Source organism: Triturus cristatus, chromosome 10 (assembly GCF_964204655.1).
Source record: "Triturus cristatus chromosome 10, aTriCri1.1, whole genome shotgun sequence".
In the NCBI taxonomy this organism is placed as follows: Eukaryota; Metazoa; Chordata; class Amphibia; order Caudata; family Salamandridae; genus Triturus; species Triturus cristatus.
Genome location: NC_140593.1, coordinates 661829766 through 661848169, shown reverse-complemented (window position 1 = coordinate 661848169; position 18404 = coordinate 661829766). Strand labels below are relative to the sequence as shown.

Here is an 18404-nt window from a genome sequence, read left to right as displayed (position 1 = left end):
CCTTGAAGTGATATAGAAAGCACTGTTGCTCTTCGGAGGTCATTGAAAGGTTGAACTTTTAATCAGCTCAATCCATTAGAGCATGGACATGGGGTATGTTGTCTGGAGGCGAGTCTGGTTAGATCTGTCACCTTCTGGTGAGTCTGGTTGAACTTGTCACCTTCCTTAGGTATTACATAATCATCCCATTCATCTGGACCACCATTGTTTGGTAATTCTCCCTCTTCTTTCAGATCAAAAAGTGAATGGAAGAATCCTCATCTCCCATATCCTTATGATTTAGCAGGACTTGTTCTAGTCACTGTATTTGGAAGTTGTTCATTTGGAGGCTAAGGTGGTGGAGGTGGTGTGAGAGGTGGTGGGGGTAGCAGTGGTGGAGAAGATGGAGGCAAAGATGGGGCATGCCTGAGCTGACTAGCAGGCTGCTGAGGAGAAAGTCTCTGAAAGGACTCCATCATCTAGAGCACTGCCATTAATAGCCCAACAGATACCTTGTACATATCATGTTGTGCATAGCCAAGACAATGCTGATAGTGTTGACAAGTATGATCACCAACAAAAGTAGGGAGCTCATCTTCATAGTCTTGAAAAGTAGTCTCCTCATTCATTGTGTCTCCTTAAAATTATGGCAAGAAGCCAACCGGTAGGGCTATAACCAGTCTGTAAACCATATTGGTAGCTGCATTTGCCCTCCAATTATTCTGAATCCAGAATGTGCTCTGGAAGGTTTGCCTTTACTTGAATAGGTGAAAAGGTGACTGGTGTGGGAAAAACTGTCATCTGTGGTGTTGTTGTCAATGGGCTTGATGTTGTTGGGTTCGATATAGATGGGGTTGATGTTGATGGAGTTGAATTCAGGAGCAAGGACATTCTTGTGGTTGTTGTTGACGATGAGCTCAAAGTTGATGATGGTCTGGTCTTTGACCATGGTCTCGACATTGGTGTCCTGGTCATTGACAGTGGTCGATGGCAGTGACCCTGGAGTTGCTGTCGATGACAGTGGATTTTTCAACATCAACAAGGATAAAGACACCTGTAGAGGTTAAAAGTTAGTCAGAGGGTCCAGCAAACTTGCTTTTGCACAGTGTTTTGCACAGGCTGGCTATGATCCTGCTCGGAGATTTTTCTGTGGAAGTTCCATTCTTTTTGAGTGAAAAGGCGGCTGAAGGCGCTTTAAGTTGAAGGTCCAGCTCAGGAAAATTTGTATGCTTTTATTTTATTGGACCATCATCGTGGAAGTGCTTGGAGGAGCACTTTTAGTGGAGTCATCCCACGAAGAGGGGGCTTCCTTCTTAGAAGAAGGTTATTTTTTCTTTTCTAATAGAATCAGAATTCTCTTTATTCAGCTGTGAACAGTCATAAAAGCATGCAAGATGTGCGAAAATAGCAATAAAATGCATACAAGTTATTAAAACATGCAAGGCAAATACATAAAATCATCAGGTTTGGGATATTAATGACCAGCAATCAGGATAAAAACAGGCTGAGATAAAGAAAAAAATTAATTAAAAGAGAATCATGTACTGATTCATCGATGTCCTGAAATTAATCTAAAATCATTGACCTCCTGGAGAAGACTGCTGCTTTAAGAAATAGAATCACGTGACCACATTTCATCATCATTTGGTATGAGAATTTTTTTGGTATACCTTTTATAATATTCACAGAAGGAAAGGAAATGTACCATAGTTTGTTTATGCAAGTTAGAACATGGGCATTCTCTAGAGTTGAGCTGGGGTTGGTGTCCAGACAGAAAACAAAGTGAACATTTCATGATACCTGCCCAGAAGCTGAACAATAAAAGACTATCCCACCTCTTATTAGTGTTCTGCAGGTAGTTGGTAGGGATGTCCCCGAGATTAAGATATAAATAATGTTTAACACTTGATTTTTGTCTTTCAGCCCTAATCCTCTCTTCTTCGACTTGTTCTAGCAGCAAGACTTGCACTTGCTTTCTAACAGAGGCTGCTTGCGGTGTTCTATCTGAAAACATATCAGCAAATCCAATGGCTTCCAGATATATTTTGACGCATGCTAGCCAGGGGATCGAAGACCCTTATAGCAAGCCAAGAAGTCTAAAACTATCTCTCTAATTAATTTTGATTCTTCCGAGCTCCAGATAGAAAGCCACAAGAGGATTTGCCGGCTACTGATAAAGTCGCTCAGAAAGTGCTGGAGGTTGACACGGGGGCTGACAGTTCTCATCGATTTTCCTCCTATTGGAGGGTAGCCGAGTCACCCAGGCCCCATTTGCCTGCCCCATAAGTTTCTATAGGAACACATTGTGCTGAATATATTTGGAAGAGGGGTGTGAGAAACCGCTTTCCCTTGGGTGATGGGAGACTTAACAGTGAGCAAACAGACCTGGAAAACTTGGTCCTACTTTGTGCTGAAAGTGACCCCAAGGTAAGAAAAGGATCTGGTGCTCAACAGCACTTCCTTACCCACCATAATAGTTAATGTTTGCATGTGCTTTGGGCCACAAGTCATTATGAAAGAATTAGTAAAATTCGGTGATAAATCCAGATTGGTCATAAAATTGACAAAGGAGTGCACTAGATGACGCAAGGATTTGGGGGGTGCAAACAATTAAAACAGCCTCATTTAAAAAAAAAAAAAATTTTTAAACGTGTTTATTCAGTTTAACAAGTAGGCAACGTATACATACAGGAGAGCAGGTTCCTCAATTATTAAGGTATCTGTCATACAAATTCACAATTACTTTGCAGTATGTGAGTCGGAGCTGCTACAGCTTATATCTATGTAAGTCAATAGCTCAGAGCAGTCTATCACAGCTCCAATCGTGAAACAGACCTTTTGTATCCATTGAACTGCAATAACGTTCAGCTCAGCAACACAGTAGGAACAATCACAAACTACCAGCAATCCAGACCCATTCCCCCCCCTCCCATTCAACTCGCCGTGTCCCCTCCTCCCCCCTCCCTCCTGATGTGACTTATATGTCATGATAGACTAGAAGTAATATCAACCAAGTATGCAAAATCAGGCAACCTTAGTACATTTAAAGAGTTCCCATGGGTATCACCAGCGGTCATAGTAAATCTTATTCGAGTCTCAGACTGACTCTGCTTCACCTCGTGCAGTGCTCTCACACTGATGTCAGGTCAAATCATTCTCCCCATTTGTCACAGAGTCCCCCTCAGAGTCTGTGTCTGACGTTCTCAACTGTAAGGTGAGTGTCTCCCAAGCTCTCGCTGCTTCTACTGATTTATCGCTATGGGATCGACTTGCTGATTGTAACCTCGCAGTGCCTTTGCATTCTGCCCATCTGATAAACAATGCTCTCCACCGTTGAAAGCTCGGGCCTTGCTTATCTTTCCAATGTGAGGTGATTTCTCGTTTTGCTAGTACCAGCCCAAGATCTAAGAACTTGCTGGTGATCTTGGTTTTAGACGTGTGGGGGAACCAATGAAGCAAGCAAGGACCCGGTGCTAGATCAATGTGTCTCTCCGTGATCTCTCTAAGCAGCTCCATTACTTACTCTCAATACGTCAATAAGTTGGGACAGTCCCAGAGCATATGTTTAATATCTGCTCCTTCTTTACAACATCTGGGGCAGCGTGCTGTATGTATGTTAAAGTATTTATTAATTTTTGCTGGAGTCAGATATGCTCTGTGTAATATAAAGCATTGGACCAACTGAAATCTAGCTTTTCTGTTACATTTCCAGGGTCTTCTCAACTATTTCAGACCACGCCTTCTCAGGAATCTCACTGCTTAGGTCCTCTTCCCATTTTTGTTTCAACTCTAACTGAGGAGCCAGCCGTTCTTACGTCATTCGACGATATAAACATGTAACTGCCTTTATTGTGCCTGCTGCTAGAACTACATATTGGCAGGCCATAGAGACCTTTGGCTCAGAAAGCCCCTCCCCCCAGTGCTTTTATATGGCCGCTATCAAGGCTGAGGGGATCAGATAGTCCCCCCGAGGCAAATCATATCGGTCTCTCAGTGTCTCGAAGGACAGCAATGTATTGTCGTCATATAAGTCTCCTATTGCCGTCAGACCCAGGTCATTCCACTGATGCATTGCTGGCCAGTTTCCCCCATGAGGGAGTGCAGTACACATGGCAATGGGTATCTCAGGGGCGTACGGGCATGCTATTTGCACTCTCAGCTGGCTTCTGTTCCAGCAGAGCCTAAACGTATTGACCTCCATTGTAATTGTCCTCGAGGATAATAGTCGCTGCAAGATAATTCTAGCTAACACGCCTCTGGGCACCCGTCCATCTTCCCTCTCGCCCACTCCTCGGAATTCCCTGGCTACTGCCTGTGTTAACCATTGCAGCTGTGCCGCTCAGTAATACGTCTTGAAGTGTGGCACTGCTAGGCCTCCTTCCCCCCTTGGTCGCAATAGCGTTTTTAAGGCCACTCGTCGCCAACCATTGTGCCAGAGTAAACTCGTTATCTTGGATTCAAATCATTTGAAAATTGTTGCTGGTAGCCAGATGGGGAGGGTACGAAAATAATACAAAAGTCGAGGCAATGCCACCATCTTAAGAAGAGCTGCTCTCCCCATCACCGAGAGTGGAAGTGTCTTCCAGAAGTCCATATTTCCCTGCAATACCCGTATAGCTCGGCCCACGTTACCCTCTAACAAGTCTACTTGGCACCCTGCATACATACCTGCTCCCTGCTGACGAGAGGCAATTACCTCGAAACACGTGTCCAGGGATGGCATTATAACTATATACTCATGGCATAGGTGTACTCGCCGCTGTCACTACATTCTCCAGAATCCTAAGGGGCTATTTGCTAGTATGACGAGCGGTGTGCGACCCACTTCACATTTGTATTTAAAGCTCCCTGGAGCGATGGGCTGACGAGCCTGGATCCCGCACCCGCGCACCGTGAGAGGTACTATACCTTATATATTTTGGCAGTCTACTTGGCACCCCGCATACATACCTGCTCCCTGCTGACGAGAGGCAATTACCTCGAAACACGTGTCCAGGGATGGCATTATAACTATATACTCATGGCATAGGTGTACTCGCCGCTGTCACTACATTCTCCAGAATCCTAAGGGGCTATTTGCTAGTATGACGAGCGGTGTGCGACCCACTTCACATTTGTATTTAAAGCTCCCTGGAGCGATGGGCTGACGAGCCTGGATCCCGCACCCGCGCGCCGTGAGAGGTACTATACCTTATATATTTTGGCAGTCTACTTGGCACCCCGCATACATACCTGCTCCCTGCTGACGAGAGGCAATTACCTCGAAACACGTGTCCAGGGATGGCATTATAACTATATACTCATGGCATAGGTGTACTCGCCGCTGTCACTACATTCTCCAGAATCCTAAGGGGCTATTTGCTAGTATGACGAGCGGTGTGCGACCCACTTCACATTTGTATTTAAAGCTCCCTGGAGCGATGGGCTGACGAGCCTGGATCCCGCACCCGCGCGCCGTGAGAGGTACTATACCTTATATATTTTGGCAGTCTACTTGGCACCCCGCATACATACCTGCTCCCTGCTGACGAGAGGCAATTACCTCGAAACACGTGTCCAGGGATGGCATTATAACTATATACTCATGGCATAGGTGTACTCGCCGCTGTCACTACATTCTCCAGAATCCTAAGGGGCTATTTGCTAGTATGACGAGCGGTGTGCGACCCACTTCACATTTGTATTTATTTTAAAGCTCCCTGGAGCGATGGGCTGACGAGCCTGGATCCCGCACCCGCGCGCCGTGAGAGGTACTATACCTTATATATTTTGGCAGTCTACTTGGCACCCCGCATACATACCTGCTCCCTGCTGACGAGAGGCAATTACCTCGAAACACGTGTCCAGGGATGGCATTATAACTATATACTCATGGCATAGGTGTACTCGCCGCTGTCACTACATTCTCCAGAATCCTAAGGGGCTATTTGCTAGTATGACGAGCGGTGTGCGACCCACTTCACATTTGTATTTAAAGCTCCCTGGAGCGATGGGCTGACGAGCCTGGATACCGCACCCGCGCGCCGTGAGAGGTACTATACCTTATATATTTTGGCAGTCTACTTGGCACCCCGCATACATACCTGCTCCCTGCTGACGAGAGGCAATTACCTCGAAACACGTGTCCAGGGATGGCATTATAACTATATACTCATGGCATAGGTGTACTCGCCGCTGTCACTACATTCTCCAGAATCCTAAGGGGCTATTTGCTAGTATGACGAGCGGTGTGCGACCCACTTCACATTTGTATTTAAAGCTCCCTGGAGCGATGGGCTGACGAGCCTGGATCCCGCACCCGCGCGCCGTGAGAGGTACTATACCTTATATATTTTGGCAGTCTACTTGGCACCCCGCATACATACCTGCTCGCTGCTGACGAGAGGCAATTACCTCGAAACACGTGTCCAGGGATGGCATTATAACTATATACTCATGGCATAGGTGTACTCGCCGCTGTCACTACATTCTCCAGAATCCTAAGGGGCTATTTGCTAGTATGACGAGCGGTGTGCGACCCACTTCACATTTGTATTTAAAGCTCCCTGGAGCGATGGGCTGACGAGCCTGGATCCCGCACCCGCGCGCCGTGAGAGGTACTATACCTTATATATTTTGGCAGTCTACTTGGCACGCCGCATACATACCTGCTCCCTGCTGACGAGAGGCAATTACCTCGAAACACGTGTCCAGGGATGGCATTATAACTATATACTCATGGCATAGGTGTACTCGCCGCTGTCACTACATTCTCCAGAATCCTAAGGGGCTATTTGCTAGTATGACGAGCGGTGTGCGACCCACTTCACATTTGTATTTAAAGCTCCCTGGAGCGATGGGCTGACGAGCCTGGATCCCGCACCCGCGCGCCGTGAGAGGTACTATACCTTATATATTTTGGCAGTCTACTTGGCACCCCACATACATACCTGCTCCCTGCTGACGAGAGGCAATTACCTCGAAACACGTGTCCAGGGATGGCATTATAACTATATACTCATGGCATAGGTGTACTCGCCGCTGTCACTACATTCTCCAGAATCCTAAGGGGCTATTTGCTAGTATGACGAGCGGTGTGCGACCCACTTCACATTTGTATTTAAAGCTCCCTGGAGCGATGGGCTGACGAGCCTGGATCCCGCACCCGCGCGCCGTGAGAGGTACTATACCTTATATATTTTGGCAGTCTACTTGGCACCCCGCATACATACCTGCTCCCTGCTGACGAGAGGCAATTACCTCGAAACACGTGTCCAGGGATGGCATTATAACTATATACTCATGGCATAGGTGTACTCGCCGCTGTCACTACATTCTCCAGAATCCTAAGGGGCTATTTGCTAGTATGACGAGCGGTGTGCGACCCACTTCACATTTGTATTTAAAGCTCCCTGGAGCGATGGGCTGACGAGCCTGGATCCCGCACCCGCGCGCCGTGAGAGGTACTATACCTTATATATTTTGGCAGTCTACTTGGCACCCCGCATACATACCTGCTCCCTGCTGACGAGAGGCAATTACCTCGAAACACGTGTCCAGGGATGGCATTATAACTATATACTCATGGCATAGGTGTACTCGCCGCTGTCACTACATTCTCCAGAATCCTAAGGGGCTATTTGCTAGTATGACGAGCGGTGTGCGACCCACTTCACATTTGTATTTAAAGCTCCCTGGAGCGATGGGCTGACGAGCCTGGATCCCGCACCCGCGCGCCGTGAGAGGTACTATACCTTATATATTTTGGCAGTCTACTTGGCACCCCGCATACATACCTGCTCCCTGCTGACGAGAGGCAATTACCTCGAAACACGTGTCCAGGGATGGCATTATAACTATATACTCATGGCATAGGTGTACTCGCCGCTGTCACTACATTCTCCAGAATCCTAAGGGGCTATTTGCTAGTATGACGAGCGGTGTGCGACCCACTTCACATTTGTATTTAAAGCTCCCTGGAGCGATGGGCTGACGAGCCTGGATCCCGCACCCGCGCGCCGTGAGAGGTACTATACCTTATATATTTTGGCAGTCTACTTGGCACCCCGCATACATACCTGCTCCCTGCTGACGAGAGGCAATTACCTCGAAACACGTGTCCAGGGATGGCATTATAACTATATACTCATGGCATAGGTGTACTCGCCGCTGTCACTACATTCTCCAGAATCCTAAGGGGCTATTTGCTAGTATGACGAGCGGTGTGCGACCCACTTCACATTTGTATTTAAAGCTCCCTGGAGCGATGGGCTGACGAGCCTGGATCCCGCACCCGCGCGCCGTGAGAGGTACTATACCTTATATATTTTGGCAGTCTACTTGGCACCCCGCATACATACCTGCTCCCTGCTGACGAGAGGCAATTACCTCGAAACACGTGTCCAGGGATGGCATTATAACTATATACTCATGGCATAGGTGTACTCGCCGCTGTCACTACATTCTCCAGAATCCTAAGGGGCTATTTGCTAGTATGACGAGCGGTGTGCGACCCACTTCACATTTGTATTTAAAGCTCCCTGGAGCGATGGGCTGACGAGCCTGGATCCCGCACCCGCGCGCCGTGAGAGGTACTATACCTTATATATTTTGGCAGTCTACTTGGCACCCCGCATACATACCTGCTCCCTGCTGACGAGAGGCAATTACCTCGAAACACGTGTCCAGGGATGGCATTATAACTATATACTCATGGCATAGGTGTACTCGCCGCTGTCACTACATTCTCCAGAATCCTAAGGGGCTATTTGCTAGTATGACGAGCGGTGTGCGACCCACTTCACATTTGTATTTAAAGCTCCCTGGAGCGATGGGCTGACGAGCCTGGATCCCGCACCCGCGCGCCGTGAGAGGTACTATACCTTATATATTTTGGCAGTCTACTTGGCACCCCGCATACATACCTGCTCCCTGCTGACGAGAGGCAATTACCTCGAAACACATGTCCAGGGATGGCATTATAACTATATACTCATGGCATAGGTGTACTCGCCGCTATCACTACATTCTCCAGAATCCTAAGGGGCTATTTGCTAGTATGACGAGCGGTGTGCGACCCACTTCACATTTGTATTTAAAGCTCCCTGGAGCGATGGGCTGACGAGCCTGGATCCCGCACCCGCGCGCCGTGAGAGGTACTATACCTTATATATTTTGGCAGTCTACTTGGCACCCCGCATACATACCTGCTCCCTGCTGACGAGAGGCAATTACCTCGAAACACGTGTCCAGGGATGGCATTATAACTATATACTCATGGCATAGGTGTACTCGCCGCTGTCACTACATTCTCCAGAATCCTAAGGGGCTATTTGCTAGTATGACGAGCGGTGTGCGACCCACTTCACATTTGTATTTAAAGCTCCCTGGAGCGATGGGCTGACGAGCCTGGATCCCGCACCCGCGCGCCGTGAGAGGTACTATACCTTATATATTTTGGCAGTCTACTTGGCACCCCGCATACATACCTGCTCCCTGCTGACGAGAGGCAATTACCTCGAAACACGTGTCCAGGGATGGCATTATAACTATATACTCATGGCATAGGTGTACTCGCCGCTGTCACTACATTCTCCAGAATCCTAAGGGGCTATTTGCTAGTATGACGAGCGGTGTGCGACCCACTTCACATTTGTATTTAAAGCTCCCTGGAGCGATGGGCTGACGAGCCTGGATCCCGCACCCGCGCGCCGTGAGAGGTACTATACCTTATATATTTTGGCAGTCTACTTGGCACCCCGCATACATACCTGCTCCCTGCTGACGAGAGGCAATTACCTCGAAACACGTGTCCAGGGATGGCATTATAACTATATACTCATGGCATAGGTGTACTCGCCGCTGTCACTACATTCTCCAGAATCCTAAGGGGCTATTTGCTAGTATGACGAGCGGTGTGCGACCCACTTCACATTTGTATTTAAAGCTCCCTGGAGCGATGGGCTGACGAGCCTGGATCCCGCACCCGCGCGCCGTGAGAGGTACTATACCTTATATATTTTGGCAGTCTACTTGGCACCCCGCATACATACCTGCTCCCTGCTGACGAGAGGCAATTACCTCGAAACACGTGTCCAGGGATGGCATTATAACTATATACTCATGGCATAGGTGTACTCGCCGCTGTCACTACATTCTCCAGAATCCTAAGGGGCTATTTGCTAGTATGACGAGCGGTGTGCGACCCACTTCACATTTGTATTTAAAGCTCCCTGGAGCGATGGGCTGACGAGCCTGGATCCCGCACCCGCGCGCCGTGAGAGGTACTATACCTTATATATTTTGGCAGTCTACTTGGCACCCCGCATACATACCTGCTCCCTGCTGACGAGAGGCAATTACCTCGAAACACGTGTCCAGGGATGGCATTATAACTATATACTCATGGCATAGGTGTACTCGCCGCTGTCACTACATTCTCCAGAATCCTAAGGGGCTATTTGCTAGTATGACGAGCGGTGTGCGACCCACTTCACATTTGTATTTAAAGCTCCCTGGAGCGATGGGCTGACGAGCCTGGATCCCGCACCCGCGCGCCGTGAGAGGTACTATACCTTATATATTTTGGCAGTCTACTTGGCACCCTGCATACATACCTGCTCCCTGCTGACGAGAGGCAATTACCTCGAAACACGTGTCCAGGGATGGCATTATAACTATATACTCATGGCATAGGTGTACTCGCCGCTGTCACTACATTCTCCAGAATCCTAAGGGGCTATTTGCTAGTATGACGAGCGGTGTGCGACCCACTTCACATTTGTATTTAAAGCTCCCTGGAGCGATGGGCTGACGAGCCTGGATCCCGCACCCGCGCGCCGTGAGAGGTACTATACCTTATATATTTTGGCAGTCTACTTGGCACCCCGCATACATACCTGCTCCCTGCTGACGAGAGGCAATTACCTCGAAACACGTGTCCAGGGATGGCATTATAACTATATACTCATGGCATAGGTGTACTCGCCGCTGTCACTACATTCTCCAGAATCCTAAGGGGCTATTTGCTAGTATGACGAGCGGTGTGCGACCCACTTCACATTTGTATTTAAAGCTCCCTGGAGCGATGGGCTGACGGGCCTGGATCCCGCACCCGCGCGCCGTGAGAGGTACTATACCTTATATATTTTGGCAGTCTACTTGGCACCCCGCATACATACCTGCTCCCTGCTGACGAGAGGCAATTACCTCGAAACACGTGTCCAGGGATGGCATTATAACTATATACTCATGGCATAGGTGTACTCGCCGCTGTCACTACATTCTCCAGAATCCTAAGGGGCTATTTGCTAGTATGACGAGCGGTGTGCGACCCACTTCACATTTGTATTTAAAGCTCCCTGGAGCGATGGGCTGACGAGCCTGGATCCCGCACCCGCGCGCCGTGAGAGGTACTATACCTTATATATTTTGGCAGTCTACTTGGCACCCCGCATACATACCTGCTCCCTGCTGACGAGAGGCAATTACCTCGAAACACGTGTCCAGGGATGGCATTATAACTATATACTCATGGCATAGGTGTACTCGCCGCTGTCACCACATTCTCCAGAATCCTAAGGGACTATTTGCTAGTATGACGAGCGGTGTGCGACCCACTTCACATTTGTATTTAAAGCTCCCTGGAGCGATGGGCTGACGAGCCTGGATCCCGCACCCGCGCGCCGTGAGAGGTACTATACCTTATATATTTTGGCAGTCTACTTGGCACCCCGCATACATACCTGCTCCCTGCTGACGAGAGGCAATTACCTCGAAACACGTGTCCAGGGATGGCATTATAACTATATACTCATGGCATAGGTGTACTCGCCGCTGTCACTACATTCTCCAGAATCCTAAGGGGCTATTTGCTAGTATGACGAGTGGTGTGCGACCCACTTCACATTTGTATTTAAAGCTCCCTGGAGCGATGGGCTGACGAGCCTGGATCCCGCACCCGCACGCCGTGAGAGGTACTATACCTTATATATTTTGGCAGTCTACTTGGCACCCCGCATACATACCTGCTCCCTGCTGACGAGAGGCAATTACCTCGAAACACGTGTCCAGGGATGGCATTATAACTATATACTCATGGCATAGGTGTACTCGCCGCTGTCACTACATTCTCCAGAATCCTAAGGGGCTATTTGCTAGTATGACGAGCGGTGTGCGACCCACTTCACATTTGTATTTAAAGCTCCCTGGAGCGATGGGCTGACGAGCCTGGATCCCGCACCCGCGCGCCGTGAGAGGTACTATACCTTATATATTTTGGCAGTCTACTTGGCACCCCGCATACATACCTGCTCCCTGCTGACGAGAGGCAATTACCTCGAAACACGTGTCCAGGGATGGCATTATAACTATATACTCATGGCATAGGTGTACTCGCCGCTGTCACTACATTCTCCAGAATCCTAAGGGGCTATTTGCTAGTATGACGAGCGGTGTGCGACCCACTTCACATTTGTATTTAAAGCTCCCTGGAGCGATTGGCTGACGAGCCTGGATCCCGCACCCGCGCGCCGTGAGAGGTACTATACCTTATATATTTTGGCAGTCTACTTGGCACCCCGCATACATACCTGCTCCCTGCTGACGAGAGGCAATTACCTCGAAACACGTGTCCAGGGATGGCATTATAACTATATACTCATGGCATAGGTGTACTCGCCGCTGTCACTACATTCTCCAGAATCCTAAGGGGCTATTTGCTAGTATGACGAGCGGTGTGCGACCCACTTCACATTTGTATTTAAAGCTCCCTGGAGCGATGGGCTGACGAGCCTGGATCCCGCACCCGCGCGCCGTGAGAGGTACTATACCTTATATATTTTGGCAGTCTACTTGGCACCCCGCATACATACCTGCTCCCTGCTGACGAGAGGCAATTACCTCGAAACACGTGTCCAGGGATGGCATTATAACTATATACTCATGGCATAGGTGTACTCGCCGCTGTCACTACATTCTCCAGAATCCTAAGGGGCTATTTGCTAGTATGACGAGCGGTGTGCGACCCACTTCACATTTGTATTTAAAGCTCCCTGGAGCGATGGGCTGACGAGCCTGGATCCCGCACCCGCGCGCCGTGAGAGGTACTATACCTTATATATTTTGGCAGTCTACTTGGCACCCCGCATACATACCTGCTCCCTGCTGACGAGAGGCAATTACCTCGAAACACGTGTCCAGGGATGGCATTATAACTATATACTCATGGCATAGGTGTACTCGCCGCTGTCACTACATTCTCCAGAATCCTAAGGGGCTATTTGCTAGTATGACGAGCGGTGTGCGACCCACTTCACATTTGTATTTAAAGCTCCCTGGAGCGATGGGCTGACGAGCCTGGATCCCGCACCCGCGCGCCGTGAGAGGTACTATACCTTATATATTTTGGCAGTCTACTTGGCACCCCGCATACATACCTGCTCCCTGCTGACGAGAGGCAATTACCTCGAAACACGTGCCCAGGGATGGCATTATAACTATATACTCATGGCATAGGTGTACTCGCCGCTGTCACTACATTCTCCAGAATCCTAAGGGGCTATTTGCTAGTATGACGAGCGGTGTGCGACCCACTTCACATTTGTATTTAAAGCTCCCTGGAGCGATGGGCTGACGAGCCTGGATCCCGCACCCGCGCGCCGTGAGAGGTACTATACCTTATATATTTTGGCAGTCTACTTGGCACCCCGCATACATACCTGCTCCCTGCTGACGAGAGGCAATTACCTCGAAACACGTGTCCAGGGATGGCATTATAACTATATACTCATGGCATAGGTGTACTCGCCGCTGTCACTACATTCTCCAGAATCCTAAGGGGCTATTTGCTAGTATGACGAGCGGTGTGCGACCCACTTCACATTTGTATTTAAAGCTCCCTGGAGCGATGGGCTGACGAGCCTGGATCCCGCACCCGCGCGCCGTGAGAGGTACTATACCTTATATATTTTGGCAGTCTACTTGGCACCCCGCATACATACCTGCTCCCTGCTGACGAGAGGCAATTACCTCGAAACACGTGTCCAGGGATGGCATTATAACTATATACTCATGGCATAGGTGTACTCGCCGCTGTCACTACATTCTCCAGAATCCTAAGGGGCTATTTGCTAGTATGACGAGCGGTGTGCGACCCACTTCACATTTGTATTTAAAGCTCCCTGGAGCGATGGGCTGACGAGCCTGGATCCCGCACCCGCGCGCCGTGAGAGGTACTATACCTTATATATTTTGGCAGTCTACTTGGCACCCCGCATACATACCTGCTCCCTGCTGACGAGAGGCAATTACCTCGAAACACGTGTCCAGGGATGGCATTATAACTATATACTCATGGCATAGGTGTACTCGCCGCTGTCACTACATTCTCCAGAATCCTAAGGGGCTATTTGCTAGTATGACGAGCGGTGTGCGACCCACTTCACATTTGTATTTAAAGCTCCCTGGAGCGATGGGCTGACGAGCCTGGATCCCGCACCCGCGCGCCGTGAGAGGTACTATACCTTATATATTTTGGCAGTCTACTTGGCACCCCGCATACATACCTGCTCCCTGCTGACGAGAGGCAATTACCTCGAAACACGTGTCCAGGGATGGCATTATAACTATATACTCATGGCATAGGTGTACTCGCCGCTGTCACTACATTCTCCAGAATCCTAAGGGGCTATTTGCTAGTATGACGAGCGGTGTGCGACCCACTTCACATTTGTATTTAAAGCTCCCTGGAGCGATGGGCTGACGAGCCTGGATCCCGCACCCGCGCGCCGTGAGAGGTACTATACCTTATATATTTTGGCAGTCTACTTGGCACCCCGCATACATACCTGCTCCCTGCTGACGAGAGGCAATTACCTTGAAACACGTGTCCAGGGATGGCATTATAACTATATACTCATGGCATAGGTGTACTCGCCGCTGTCACTACATTCTCCAGAATCCTAAGGGGCTATTTGCTAGTATGACGTGCGGTGTGCGACCCACTTCACATTTGTATTTAAAGCTCCCTGGAGCGATGGGCTGACGAGCCTGGATCCCGCACCCGCGCGCCGTGAGAGGTACTATACCTTATATATTTTGGCAGTCTACTTGGCACCCCGCATACATACCTGCTCCCTGCTGACGAGAGGCAATTACCTCGAAACACGTGTCCAGGGATGGCATTATAACTATATACTCATGGCATAGGTGTACTCGCCGCTGTCACTACATTCTCCAGAATCCTAAGGGGCTATTTGCTAGTATGACGAGCGGTGTGCGACCGACTTCACATTTGTATTTAAAGCTCCCTGGAGCGATGGGCTGACGAGCCTGGATCCCGCACCCGCGCGCCGTGAGAGGTACTATACCTTATATATTTTGGCAGTCTACTTGGCACCCCGCATACATACCTGCTCCCTGCTGACGAGAGGCAATTACCTCGAAACACGTGTCCAGGGATGGCATTATAACTATATACTCATGGCATAGGTGTACTCGCCGCTGTCACTACATTCTCCAGAATCCTAAGGGGCTATTTGCTAGTATGACGAGCGGTGTGCGACCCACTTCACATCTGCCTGAGTATGGTATATGCGAGTCCCCAGGTAGATCTAGCAGGTAGACTCCCATTGCACTCCCTTAGTAGCCAGTGGGTCCATCTCCTTCGGCGCATCCGGAAACAAGCACAACTTCCCCCAGTTTACCCTAAGACCTGCGAACTGTTCCAGATCAGCCAACAGCCGCTGCACCCCAGTTAGTGCCCCCTCTGTGTCTGCCAGAAACATAAGAAGATCGTCCGAGTAAAGGGCTATATAATGCTTTTTCCCATAAACCTGGAGACCCTCATATCTTGCACCCATCCTGGCCTGAGCCGCTAACGGCTCAATGGCCAAAGCAAATAAAAGTGGGGATAAGGGGCATCCCTGTCATGTCCCCCAGCCTACCGCACATTTATCTGAGATCAGACCACCTGTCCTAACCCGTGCCGTAGACGCTCTATATAATAGTGCTGTCCAGTTCACAAATCCGTCTCCCAGCCCGACTGCTCGCATAACTCGAAACAAATAGGACCATTCAAGGCTATCAAAGGCCTTTTCTATATCTACTGAAAAAATGGCAGCATCCTGCCTCGAGTACGTGTCGGCTTCAAGGATGCGGAGTAACCTGCACAGTTATAGCTGTGTTCTGCTTTGGGATAAAACCCGCCTGATCTTCGTGGACCAGTCGGGCCATATACGGTAGCAACCGGGTCGCCAATATTCGACTCAAGATCTTATAATCGGTGGGAAGCATTGACAGCGGTCTATAAGCCGTCCTATCGAACGGCGTCTTCCCAGGCTTTAACAGTGGGATTATCAGTGCTTCCCGAGTAGTATCTGGTAGCCTCCCCATCTCCCGAGCTTTGTTGTATAGGGTCACCAATTTGGGCGCCAGCAAGTCAATATAGGCTAGATAGAACTCGACCGGTAGGCCTCCGTTCCAGGTGTTTTCCTGCGTGCCATGTGTTTGATCGCCCCCCGCACTTCAACCAGCATGATAGCCTGTCCCAATTGCTCAGCCTCTGCTCTGTCAAGCTACAGAAGCGCCGCTGCCCTGATAAACCTGGCAAGAGCCTCCTTGTCTACCACCATAGCACTCCGGTAAAGCTCTGTGTAGCATCCTAGGAATTGATCATTGATTCCCTGTTGTGTGCGGTGTAGCTTGCCCGCTGGGCTAGATAAACTCTAATATCAACGATCCCCATCTCTCAGGATTGGCCAACCAAGCCAAACGAGTGCCTGGTTTATCTCGTTCCTTATGAGCGCGTGTGATGTATTTTTTATAATCATAACTTCGCAGTTGTTCCTCATTTATAGCCACAGCTTCCCTCGCCTCCAACAAGTCCCTATCTCTGTTTGGGTGCTCTGGCCGTAACTGTTCCTGAGCTCGGAGCTTTTGGTCTGCATCTTCCAGATCTTGAAGCAGAGTACGCCTAACCCCTGCCACATTCGCTATGCATAGTCCCCTCACTACTGCCTTGAAGGCGTCCCACTCAACCGCAAACGATGATGTTGTGCCCTCATTTTCAGCTAAATACTGTTGCACCACAGTTTGAATCGTTGTATCCTCCAGGAGCTCTGGGTTTAAGCGCCAGGTCGGAATCGCGGGTCGGACACGTGTCCATTTTAACCCAATCAGCAGGGGTTGTGGTCTGATATTGTTCTGGTAAGGTACTCACTATGTGTGATTTTTGTGTATACTTCTGGAGGGCAGAGTATGGCATCTAATCGAACATGAAGTTCGTGGAGCGCGGAAAAGTAAGAATAATCTCTGTCAGTCGGGTGGTGTGCCCTCCAAGTATCCACTAGCCCCCATTGTAATTGCCAGTCCCTCCTGACTCCAGCTACTTTACGTGTGATGGTGTTGGAAAGTGGCGGGTGGGACCTATCCAAAGTTACATCTGCAACCGAATTAAAATCTCTTCCTATTATAACTGTCCCAGAAAGGTATGAAGCAAGCGTCCCAGAGAGCTGAGCGAAGAAGGACGACTGTTCTGAGTTCGGTGCATACACACTACCCAATGTCAAATCCTGCCCATTCAATCGACCCACTACCATAACATACCTGCCCTCCGGGTCTATTACCTGTTGCACTAGTTGAAAAGGGACCCCTGCTCTTATCCAGATCAATACTCCGCAGGCAAACGCGGAATACACCGTGCAATAAACTTGCCCCCTCCATCTACGCTGTATTGCTTTGGCCTCCTGTCCCGTGATATGAGTTTCTTGGAAGAACGCTATTTGGACACCTCTCTGCACCAAATATGAGTGTACTTTATAGCACCTGTTCATTGTGTGTAGCCCTCTGACATTCCATGTGATACATTTCAAATCCCCTAACGACCCCATGGTAATCTCTGCACCCCCCCTAGGATGAGGATGTTTGTAGTGTCACGTCTGGTTCCCCCAAAAATAATACCCCACTCCCATCTCCCCCCCCCCCCCTCCCGCAGGACAGTAACTATGGAACTAGCCCCCATCCAAAATATTAATAAACTTAACATATTGAATTTCCCCGACTAATTCAGAGGCAGTGGTAGACGCGGCTTGTCTAGGGCTCGTAGACCTAGTTGTTATGCCCCAGCTGCAGCGTTACCCATTTAGCATATGACCACATCCTGACTAATGTAATGGAAGATCAACTATTAAATAGGCATCGACACCCTCATCTGCGTTATATAATGTCATCTACACTTTGGGGGGTTACCACCGGAAGCTTCACGCTGCTCCCTTCCGAGGTATCCAAATCATTATCATCCGAGTCTTTGGGTGTGCCCGCACCATTGTCAGTCAGAGTGGGGCTCCGAGTCTGCGACAGCATCACCACCGCCCGCAGTGCCGCGTCTCTCTCCTGTGATCCTTGTGTAGTGCTGGGCTTCTCCAGGGCTCTTCTCCGAATCCGTCGCT

The 18404-nt window shown here is 49.2% G+C and overlaps 1 protein-coding gene across 2 annotated transcripts in view; it reads right to left on the bottom strand.

The window, feature by feature from the left end:
- The window catches only part of CFAP70 (cilia and flagella associated protein 70), a 960887-nt gene that overhangs the window by 678243 nt on the left and 264240 nt on the right, over positions 1 to 18404 (bottom strand). The gene's annotated exons all lie outside the window — the stretch shown is intronic.